This window comes from Dasypus novemcinctus, chromosome 5, assembly GCF_030445035.2.
Source record: "Dasypus novemcinctus isolate mDasNov1 chromosome 5, mDasNov1.1.hap2, whole genome shotgun sequence".
Classification (NCBI taxonomy): Eukaryota; Metazoa; Chordata; class Mammalia; order Cingulata; family Dasypodidae; genus Dasypus; species Dasypus novemcinctus.
The window spans coordinates 92346854-92359015 of NC_080677.1; the positions used below are offsets into that span (position 1 = coordinate 92346854).

The window sequence follows — 12162 nt, forward strand, 5'->3', positions numbered from 1 at the left end:
ATTGTCTATTGCATATTTGCAGCTCTCTCTTTATCATGATTCTCTAGAACTTCTGCTTGATTTCTCAAGGGCTTGCTTTTACATGTCCTCATGGCAGCCCACATTTCTAACCTCTTCAATATCAATATTAGCAGGTCCTGGTTTGATATGGCCAGAACCTTCTATGGGGAACTTAGGCAGGTCTCCTAATTGTTGTTAGTCCTTGAAAAGGCATTAAACGTTCGCTTAAAATATCATTTTGGACTAAATGGTCATTAACACATTTTGCCATTTTCCTATCAAGTAATTCTAATCCACATAAACATTTAAGACTATATGGAAGACTTCTTAAGTTGAGCTTCTTGTTACTCTCTTTTCATCACAGCTTTTGTGCTTAATACTAAATTTAATTTTGAAATATTTACAACAAAAATTGGTCACTTAGAAAATAATTTGAGGACTTTTGACCCAAGCTAAAGTTTGGTTTCATGGATTAGATCGCCAACATATCCTACACTCTTTTATGTCTTTCAAACATACTATCACAATGCTTTTCATTCACCTACAGAAGATTCACACACATGTGAAAAGAACTAACATAAATGCTGCCTACATTTGTTAAAAAGTATTTTTTCCTTTCCTTTCCTTTCTTTCATCCTCCCTCATCTCTTTCTCTCTCTCCATTCCTAATTCCTCTTTCTTTGACCCACTCTCACATTTTTTTCTCTTTTTACTGTCCTTATTTTCCCTTATGACAATTGAGACCATTCTAGATGTCCCAAACAAATAACCAAGTGACAATAACCTTACAAATTGAATTTTGATTAGCTAAGGTTTACATATGATATAAAGTACATATGAAATGGCACAAAATAAGTGAAATATATTCCATAATTGAAATGGGTTAGTGATTACAAATAACTTGTGGTAACTCGACAGTAAGCTTAGTAGAGAATGGGCAGTCTTCTTGGGAAAAAAAAAAAAGAAATCAGGAAACGGGTAAAAAAACACGTTGATTGAGGGGCTCGGAGTAATTTGGAGACAAATAGATGCAAAAATGCCTTCTCTGGAAGTTTAAACTGCTCTCAATTCTCTTAACTGTTGTCTTCTCTTAGAAGCCTTGTCTGAGCACCCCATGTTGAACTGTCCAGTCCCTCCTCAGTTTTCAACTATATTCTGACAAAATTAGAGACATAAATTTTATCACATTGAAAGGCATTTATTCATTTACACATCTGTAGAACTGCTTCCCAATAAATATTAGTCTCCCTGAGGACACTGGCAATATATTATTCAACTTTGAAATCCGCATTTGACACATCAGGTACCTAGTTTCCAATTCTACGTTGTCTATTACTGGTCATGTAGACACACACAAGACTTTTTTTAGTTTATCTGAGCCACAATGTATAAAGTGAAGAAAATACTACACAGCTCAGGATTAAAATGAGATAGCTAGTTTAGAGCATTCCTTAGCCATTTTGGAAAGGCTAAATTTTTAAAGTGTGCTAAACTGAATTCTGTGAGATGGGAAGTTCTCTAAAAGTTAGTGAAGAAATCGCTTAATCCCAGGCAGCTATATTCTCAAGGTCTGGCAGGACACGGGGTGGCAAATTCTGCAGACGTCAGATACCTGGATCTCTGACAGGGACTAGAAGCAGTTGAAAGTGCCTCCAAATGTACCGTATAGACTACAAATTGCTCCACATCTTTTTTGTCCCTGAATTGTGTGAGTCCTAGCATCCAAGAACAATCCGAAGAATGAAGAGGAGAAATAAAATAATTAATACTGGACTTGGTGAGTAGGGAGCTACGTTTCATTTTATTTTCCTCTAGGGAAAAATATGACAGTTCTCTGACTTTTGGGCATTTTCAAGTTATTCACATGTCTTTCAGAATCTAATTATATTAGGTTTCTGTTCAGTGTATGTTTGGGCATTACAATACAAAGTTGTTAACTCTTTGGGGGAAGGAGAATGTGATGTTTTCAGAAGAGCAGCCTATTCTAAATAGAAAAATAGCTCTGTGATTTCTAGGCTGAGCTAGGGAAGAGAATGCTAATCCAGCCTGAAGATGATCTGGGGAAATGTTTAGTCAAAACTCACATTTTGGAAATTATTTGCAAAGATTTGTAAAGCATACACTCTATGAGAGGTAGCAAGTCTCTGTGCTAGCCCACCAGTAGCAGGATTCAGGAACTCCTTGTGATTAACAAAAAAATTATTTTAGAATTCTTTTAACCTATGCCTTCCCACATACATTTAAAATTTTTCTCCTGTTTCCACATTCAAATGTATCTTTCTAATATACCATGTGGCTCACAATCATTACCACTTTTTCCCTCTATGTATTATAAGATTCTTTTAAAGAAATAGCAATAAGTGTCACTTGAATTTCACAGGTTTGACTACGAATGAAAAAAAAATCTATGGCTGAGTAAGGATAATAAGTAAATAGAAAAACATTTCTAAACTTCAGTCCTATATCTGTCATCCAAACTTCTCTGATACAATGCTATGACAAGATATTTCTGGTCCATTTCATAATCTACAGAGCGATTATGATTATTTCCTTGTTTCCTCATTTTCAACAATAATATTTGCTGGAATGCTTTGTAGCTTTAAATGAGTATGATGGACAAGAAAAGAAATTACCTAAACTGAGTAAAGCCAAATTTAGTTGTGTGGAAAATCATGCAAATCTCTGAAGCTGTCTCATGTAATTTAAGCAACTATATATACCTCTAGCTGAGTTTAACAAACTCACATCTGATTTATGCTCACTAAGCAATTTGTTTTTTATTTTTTAAAATTCTGACACAGTCTCAACATAAAAAAGCAGAAAGTGTGCTAACGGAAATTTAAATAATATCCAAAGAGAAAAAAATTTTAAATTCTGAAAAATAAGGACATTTATAAAATTCTGTACTATTCTTATTTATAGTAACAGATGAGTAGTTATGTTCTCCCTTTCTTTTACTATAACATATCACTATAATAATATAATATTATATAATACTATAAAAATAGAAATTGTTCATAGTACTGCACAAATCCCCATTAATATTATTTGAACTGAAGATGGCCTTTACTTACTGTACTCATTTTATTTTTTGTATTAACTGTATTAAAATATGAAGTAACAAAAGTTATAATTAACTTTTCCCTCATTTTTGTCCTTAAGAAATTATAAAATGTTGTGCTAATTTATTTAATACATAATTTATCATGCTTCAGAATAATGTAAGGTAATCTTGCAGCTATTCATCCAAACATTTTGTATTAGTTATATCTAATTCAAATGACACATCTATTTAAGAGTTTTTATTTTTAAATTACTCATTTTTCTTCCTTCAAGGGTTATCTGAAAGTTTGTAAACTTCACATTATAAAGCATATATCTTTACTAAAAATTTATTCTATAAAACAACTTTGTTGCTCTTTTTTCTAATTAAATTATTGATAGAGCCAATATTTCTTTTATATATATATACACATATATATAGTTATAACCCCAACCAAATTTACAGAAACACATATATTGCATAAAATAAGATAAACACCATCCTGTCAATTCTTTATAAATTTTGGCAAAATTTGAAAATATTTTGCGCATACAGAAGAGAATAATATTTAGTCTCACATACCAGTTACACAAGTCACCATTTTTTTCTTCTAGCAAAATCATAGTTGAAACAATAGAATTTGTTGTTGCCAATGATAAATAAATAATAGTATTAATAATGTATCTATTTCTAAGTTCTCTAGCAAAATGTATGTTTCAAAGTTTATGCTATTTATGCATTTAAAACTAAATTGAAAATTACAGCCATGTGTTTTTAAAACTGAATATAAGGAATTTTAAATTTTGTTCTAATTGAATAATTTAGAGAAAAAATTACCTTTGGTGATGGCTCAGGCACATAATCTGTGAGAGTCAATCTCTTCATTTGCTTTTCATGTAGTGTAAGCACTATCTTTTTACTTACTCCTACTTCTCTACTTGCTCTACTTCTAAAGGAGCACAAGCTATTTAAACCATGATTTAGTTCCCCTTTTTGACATTGCATTCATTTCTTGTATTTCTGTGTTAAAGAGAATGAGTAATATTTAACAGATCACGATTTTAACAAAGAGCAGTCTGACTTTTCTTATTATTTTTTCTCAACTATTTTTATTAATTTATAAACAACTATTTACAGACGAATAAACATGAGATGTTCTTGATATAAAAACTGAGTAGCAAGCACAAATGTAAATATGTAATTGGAGGACAATATTGCCACTGTTAGCCAAAGGCTCCCAGAGATATATTGTTTCTCAGTCATCATCTGGTTTCAGTTTTCCTAAATTTCCCATACCCGCTTGGGGAAGTCAACAAGCAAAGCCAAGAGTAAATCCTAGCAAACAATGGGCTCACCACAACCAAAGGGTTCGGCAGGACTAGTGGACAGTCTTCCCAGAGAAGGGAAGCACGTGTGTGCACGCATGTGTACTTGGCAGTGAATGAGTGTGGTCATCGTTAACAATGTTCACCAGTTTTACCTACATTCCATTCTCCTATACTTCTGCATACAAAGAATTACTTCCCTGTTCACTTGAGTTAGGAGTAGTCACTGGACTAGTCCTGGTAATGAAATGGGTACGATTTGAAACGTTCACTCGCCAACACTTGAATATCCAGCCCTTCTTTCCAGGTTTCTTGGTATCGTGGAAGCACACCAAATGGTGCTCCCATCAGCCTGGACCCTACCAACTCTGATGAACAAAAACCCCCTTCAATTATGCTGGATTAGCAGTAAAATGAAAAATAAATTATTGTCAAAACAACTGAGACCTCAGGGCTATGTGCTATATTCTAGCGATTTCTGACTGGTTCAGGGGGAAAGATTACAATGATCTATCTTCGAAAGTAGGGTGTCATATTCTACCCCTCTCCAGAAGAACAATATGTTCTGCTCACCTCTGTGTAATATATGGCTCCCTTCCCTCTATAGTGGACTGCCGAGTAGCAGTGTGGTTGAATGGAAAGAGGACTAATCTAGGAGATCTGAATATGTCCAAAGTAACATGAACTAATTCATAACAGAGGTTCTAACTAGTTTGAATTATTTTGCCAAGTCATTTAAGTGCTTTAAGCTTAAGTTTCTCATTTGTAAAATGGGGATTAGAATGATTTCCCTGCCTATTTAACAGAGTTGATTATTAAATAAAATAAATATAAAATTTGTATATGATATCTTTACTAGAGGATATAAATATATTCTATTCTCTAAATCCCTAATCACCTGGCAAGTTACTTTTTATACAATTGGCCCCAAATAAATGTTTGGCAACTAAATTCTATTCTGACAATTATTTAATCTTTTAACTAATGTCTAACTTCATTTATAGAATAATTGAGAACATGTCCTTCAGGAAATATCTTGCTAGCAAAGGGTTTAATTACTTTTAAAGCACTAAATACTTAATCATTTACCGCATGCTAGACACTGTTCTAGCCACTGGAGAAATGGATTAGTGAACAAATTATACCAATTCCATGCTATGTTGGAGAGAAATAGACAGTGAAAGGCAAGAGTTGTATGGGATGGAGGGAAGGAGCTATTTTGACAGATGGTCAGGAAATGCTTCTTTGTTAAGCTGATATTTGAGTAGAGAATTGCTTGAAGGAATGAGTGAACCATGTAGATACTTGAGGGAATAGGCAGTGCACACAACATATGCAAGGGCCCTGAGGCAGAAGTGTTCTTAGTAAGGTTGAGGAAAACAAGGAAGCCAATTTAGAGGGAAAACGAGCAAGAAGAAGACTATTACAGGTGAGATGAAAGTCATAGAGGAGCGACTAAATCCCTTGTAGGTCATGATGAGGGCAATGAATTTTATTCTGAGTGAGTTAGAAAGCATTAGAGGTTTTGAGCAGGGGAAGTGCATGATTCAATTTACACTGTAGAGGAAAGATAGTCATATATTACACAGAACTGAGCAGAGAATATTGCTTTTCTGGATATAAGTAGTAAATGGCACACTATATTTGAAAATGGATGATTGAAATCTTACCCACTGAACAAGTCACAATTGACTAAGGTATAACACGTAATCCTCAGATCTTAAGAGTTTTAATAATGATAGTTTATTTTTCATTTATGCTATGTCCAACAGAAGTTATAGGGAGCCAAATAAGTTCAAAATAGTCCAGGTAAGCCAATTGGTTCCAACTGGCTTGATTATATATACATATATTCAAACAAGGTTTCTTACTGCAGCCATTCTCAGAGTGCCTTTACTAGGTTAATATAGTAAAAGCCAAACTGGAGAGTCAAGAAATTTTCTGTATATGCAGGAATATATTTATAGCTCAAGGTTTGGGGTAGGAGGAAAGGGAGGCCTTTGCTTTAACAGATGCATAAGAAAAGAGTGTGTTAAAAGAGAGAGAGGAAGAGAGATTTTATTTGCTAAAGTTTAGTGATTTGCAAAAAGTGCTCTGCATGGGAAAATCAGTAATCAGGATAATCTAGGTAAAGAGCAATACATGGAGGCAACATACATTGTTCAAAAAATATATAAAATGACACAGGACCAGAATTTTTTCCAGATGACATACATTTATTTAGAAAGAATGACCGGCAGCAGGCAGAGGACTGTTAACAGCTCATGACATACAATAGGCACATCTGCATAAAAGTTTTGATGAGCCCCTAAATCACTTAAAATCTTCCATAAGTCTTATAAATAACAGGGAGAAAAACATACCTTGAGGCCATACCCAACTATATATCTTTTTGCAAAAATATTCAATAGCTGTTGGTTTTCTACTGTTGTAACAAAATTTCCCTTTTTCACACATGATTAACAGGCTTTCCAGTCCTGGGGTTTACAAATCCTAAACTCTCTAAAGTAGGGATTTTCCTAAATTTCAACTAAATCTGAGCCACTCACAAACTGACCTTCTTAAAATGTAACCCAGTGTTGGAAGCCAGAGAAACTAGGCAGCATTCCTAGGCAATCCCAAAGGAAATGGTAATTACACAGTCTGTTGTTCCAATTGTTCAGGAGCCATGATCCAGGTAAGCAGGAAAAGGTAGGGGAAACATAAAGCCAAAAGCCACTGGGCGGCATCTGGGACTAAAGAAGAAAGGTTAAGCCTGCTCTGAAGTAAGAGAAGCAAGGAAAGCCAATTGCTGTCTGAGAACCAAGACTATTAATGTTGGCACAGCTCAGACCCAGAAACCAGCTGCTCAGTAAAAATCTCTGGAATATTTAAAGGTCTCTGGCTGCCACCAGCAGCTGTCAGAAGCATACACTCAAGTCAGGGTGCTGAAAAAATAAAAATATAAATAAATAATAAATATAAATAAAAAGTCCTTAACAGGGTTCAGTTTATCTAAAAACTGCAAGTTTTTCTCTGGGTTAGTGCTATGACCCTTTGAGGGTTGAATCAGTAGTATACATTCAGGCTGAACTGCTGAAATAGAAACCAAAAGACAGTGGTTTAAACAAGATAGAATTTTATTTTGAGCTCATATAAATGATTCCACATCTGTTTGGGGAGACCTGTCATTCTCAACAAGGGACATCCATCTCTGGGTACAATGTAGCGGCTTCCCCCGTTTCATCACCTTCCAGAGGCAAGCATCAATTTCTCTCACTTCCCATTGATGAGAAATAGGTTTATAAGGGAAACTGGGAAACATAATGCCTAGCCAGTCAGCCATGCTAAAACTCAGGATTTCTTTTAACAAAACAGAGGAGAATGGCTCTTAGTGGACAGCTAGTATTCTCTGGGAACTTCACAAATGTTATCAGTGTAATAGGCTAGAGAGGAAGCTATGGGTGGGATTGGTTTTCATTTTATGGATAAAAAACACTAAAATATAGTTTTATGTTATTTCAACTCATTGAGAATAATCTAAAAAAATGGGTGACTTTCTTTTCTCCAACAAAGATTCCATATTTATTAAATTGTTTCCTTTAAATATTTATATCCATTGTGTTTGCACATAATATTTTTGGAGATACTTTTATTCCTCCACATATTACTTTAAAAATTATTGGTGGTCCAGAAGTTTGAAGAAAATCCCTGCCCTCCTGGTATATATATAAAAATACCAAGAAAATTTAACTCTAATTGAGTTCTTCATTTCTTCTACTAATGAAAAGACACATTTTAATAAACATCTGCAGACCATATCCTCAAAGGAAAACCCCTTTGTCTGAGAAAGATTGAGAAAGAGTTATGCTGTCTATTTCACCCAAAATTATCACTCCCATTAATAAGCTAATGCATGTAATTCCACAAATAGAGATTACTTTTCAAACCTTGTAATTACATAAAAGTGAATATTCAAGGAAAGAGTAACAAGAAATAATTATGAATTTCTGCCTGCAGTAGTGATAGGCATTTTTTACACATTCCCTCTAATTCTTACAGCACTTCAGAGAAGATAATATGATCCTCATTTTAAAGCTTAGAAAATAGAAGCTTATAGAATTTAGGTGTCTTGCCCAAGAACATACAATATGTACAGAGCCAGAAAGCCAATGGTGATGGTTTGGAGCTGTATGCATCCCAGAAAATATGTTTTTAAAACTTAATCCGTTCCTTTGATATGAACTCATTGTAAATAGGACTTTTTGATGAGGTTACTTCGGTTAGGATGTGGCCCACATCAGTCAAGACGGGTCTTAATTCTATTACTTGAGTCCTATATAAGAGAATGAAATTCAGACAAAGAGAAAGTCCCAGGGGGAGCACCCAGAAGCCGAACATCAACAGAATCCAGAAGAGAAGGGAAAGAGGAGACACCACCATATGTCTTGACAAACTTGGCAAGCTAAGGACCAAGGATTGCCAGCAGCCAGCCACAGAATGCCCATCTTCAGGAAGAAATTATCAATTTGATGGCACCTCTATTTGGACTTTCTTTTAGCCTCAAAACTGTAGGCTAATAAATTCTGAATGTTTTCCCTGACCCATTTCATGGTATCTGTTTGAACAGCCCAGGAAACTAAAACAACAGTGTAGGTATTTCTGGCTCCAAAACTTATATTCTGTGGTTGTGCAGTCCAATATGGTAACCATTAGTCAAAAGTGGGTATTTCAATTGAAGTTTATACTAGTTTAAATTGAATAAAATTAAGCATTCAGTTCATCAATCACACTACCCACATTTCAACTGCTTAACCGCAGCATGTGGCTCCCATATTGGACAGTGTAGATTATAGGACATGTCTATCATCACAGAAAGTTCTATTGGACAATGCTGATCTATAAATTCCAGAGTCTATGTCAGTACACTCTGCTCCTAAACTATGATCAGTTTCTTCATTTATTTTTATCTTCATTTGTTATATAGTAAACTTTGCTATTAGGATATGTCTCAAATGTAGGAATATCACCACATAAAAGGTACAGTATAGAAAATTACAAACAAATATCAAAGATTGTGTCAGCAATTCACACTCAAATTCATTTATTGCATTTATTGAATATTGGCATATTACAAATGATTATATGTCATGGACCTTCTAGATTTGTGAGAATCAGTGTGGTCTATAGGCCAGGTCATGAACAAAAGTATAGAAACTGAAAGCAAACATTAAGAAATTTCTAGAGCAATCTGACATTTTCATGTCATCCAAGAGGATATTCATTTTTCTAATACTTTATTACATTTTTCAAAAGTAATGAATATTGGGGAATACATACCAGTCCTTTGGATATTTTGAGAGGCATTATTCTGGATTACATCAGAATATAGGCAAAGGCAAGATTGTTGAACTTGCTGATATATTTTCTAATTTTTAAATGTTAGAAATCAATCAGTCAATTTAGTACAAGCTAACATCTTTACTAAACTGTGAACTGACATATTGAGTCCTTTCTTGCCAAACACATATATAACCATAGGTTTAACACAATACGAAGAATAGAACAAAATCCAAAGAATGGAAGCATGCTTTTAGAGAGTGGGTCAAAGGTACTGCAAAGGAGTTTGGGTGACCAGGAGATGGGGGGGTTTAGAGTGCTCAGACAAGCGAGATTGCTCGGGCAAGTGAGATTGCTCTTATAGCTGAAAGGTGTATGAAAGCAAGAATTAGTGCATTACTGATGAACTTTCCCTATTTTTTTTCTACAAAGCAAGAAAACATGGGTCAGCGTCAATCCTAAGTATGTTTGAGAGGTCTTTTTAATGTTCTGTAAGCATTTATTTGCTAGACATTCATCATGCACTTTTTCAAAACTGCTCAAGTCTCACTTTGACCATAAAATCTTTTTATTCTACAACCCTGCATTTACTACTAGATTATCAACTTATTTAGGGAAGAAGCAATAATTTATAATTTTTATTTTCCAAACTCATACAATATGTAAGTAAATGGTTTAACATAGGATAGTAATATTTTGTGTTGGTACTGTTGTTGGCTGAAAGACTAAGATGTGATCAATGGATTGCTTAAGTGAGACAATGAGCTTCTGAGAGGTGCCAGCACTTGAGAAAACTACCACTTTCATTTTTAGTTCTCTTTCCTTGAGTTTCCTTCAGTTTTGCCCTTTGTTAACCATTTTCCTTTCATACTTCATTTAAGCATCTTGAGAAAAAATTTTAAGCAATGTTCACTATAGAATTAGAAATGTCTCTTTTTAAGATATTAATGTCAAGTGAAGAGTCTGTCTAGTAGATTATAAGGAGTAGAATTCACATTGTGAATTTAGAAATCACCCACACCTAACCAACTTCATTATGGTTCTTTGTGACTTATTCATTAAATGGACCCAATTTGAGAAAAAAAGAACATTAGCCAGAATATGGATCATTAGGCTGTATTTATATAAAATGAGCTCTTCAGTATATCAGTATGATTAATCCCCTTGCTTTTTCTGTTTTCAATAGAATTCCTATTTGGAAGCTTGGTACAATTATGACAATAGGGGAATTCATCTAACATACAGAGGTAGAAAATATATAGCACACACCCTGAAAACAAAACTTTCTTCAGGAAATAGGTCTATTTTCACAAAATAAAATCTACAGTGGAGTTTACTCTTTTTTTCCTCTTTTTTAACTACTAAAACATGGGCAATTAGTATTCTTCACTTCTCTATTCTTATTAACATAGTTCCTCTTTATTCTACTTGGGTAATAATAAAACTAATAACAGTCTTAGTTCTTTTAGTTCTTGTTAGAAAGTCCCCAGATAGGGGTGGGGTACATAATGGGATTATGTTGACTCATACTCATGTGATTGCACTGTGAAGTCCTATAATTTGGGGGTTTAGAAGAAAAGTTCCATATCAAATACACCACAAAGTCACAAGAAAGAAGCAGATTTAGAATTGAATGGAGGGTGTCTAAGTGGAATTTCCATATGCTATTCAATAAGCCTTGAATTCTAATTATAAAATCTAAGGTTCAGTTACACTTTCTCTGGATTAGTGGATGAAAACTTGTTATAGGCAATTTGAGGGGAAAACTAGAAAGGAAGTGTCGATGATCCACACTGCCTTAAAGGCCAAGGAACAATATTGTGTGGAAATGCAACAACCTGAAAAGCAGGAATATACTTTTGCCTAAATGCAGTAAAGGGAAACAATGGGTGGAGCCCAGGTTCTAGCAAGGCAGGAATAAATCAGTTTCACTGAACTGTTGGCTGTCTCTCATGCTATCCTCATGAACATGGTGATAAAATATTAGCCAACCTATTGCTGGTTGAGGAAGACTGATATCGCCTTGAAGGATGGATGGTAATGTCAACTTTTAAACAAGCTAATTGTAAGAAGTTATGAGGCCTGCTGTTCTGGTTGTCATTTGCCCCGGCCTCTACCCCAGGTCATTCTCTGCCCTGCTCTATGCCCAGGACCAGAGATTGATTTGCTCTAGAGCTAATGACGCTTTAGCTTCAGAGTTCTTACAGTGTTGCCCTTTCATCTTTTGTCTGATGGAATCTTGATCTTTCTCAACAGTCTAAAGTACCACAAGTGAAAAAAAGAAAAGAAAAAAGAAATGTAATAGCCTTGCACTAAATTTAAAAACTCAGTTGTCATTATTGTCCACATAACCTTAGACGAATCACTTGGTATTCCTGACTCTGAGTTTTGCTTTTTCTATCTCACAGGGTCTTAAGAGTAAGAAGAAATATTAGAATACAAGAAAATGAGTGTAGAATTAGGAGCCATAAAATC

At 34.5% G+C, this 12162-nt stretch overlaps 1 protein-coding gene across 3 annotated transcripts in view; it reads right to left on the reverse strand.

The window, feature by feature from the left end:
- Positions 1–12162, reverse strand: part of TFEC (transcription factor EC) — a 252019-nt gene that overhangs the window by 201838 nt on the left and 38019 nt on the right. Inside the window, exon 1 of one of the 3 annotated variants that reach the window (XM_071215246.1) lies at positions 3881–3973. The exons of the other annotated variants lie outside the window; for them this stretch is intronic. The gene's annotated coding sequence lies outside the window, so the exon portion shown is untranslated. Of the gene's footprint in view, positions 1–3880; positions 3974–12162 lie in introns of those variants that run through there. 3 annotated transcript variants of the gene reach the window in all.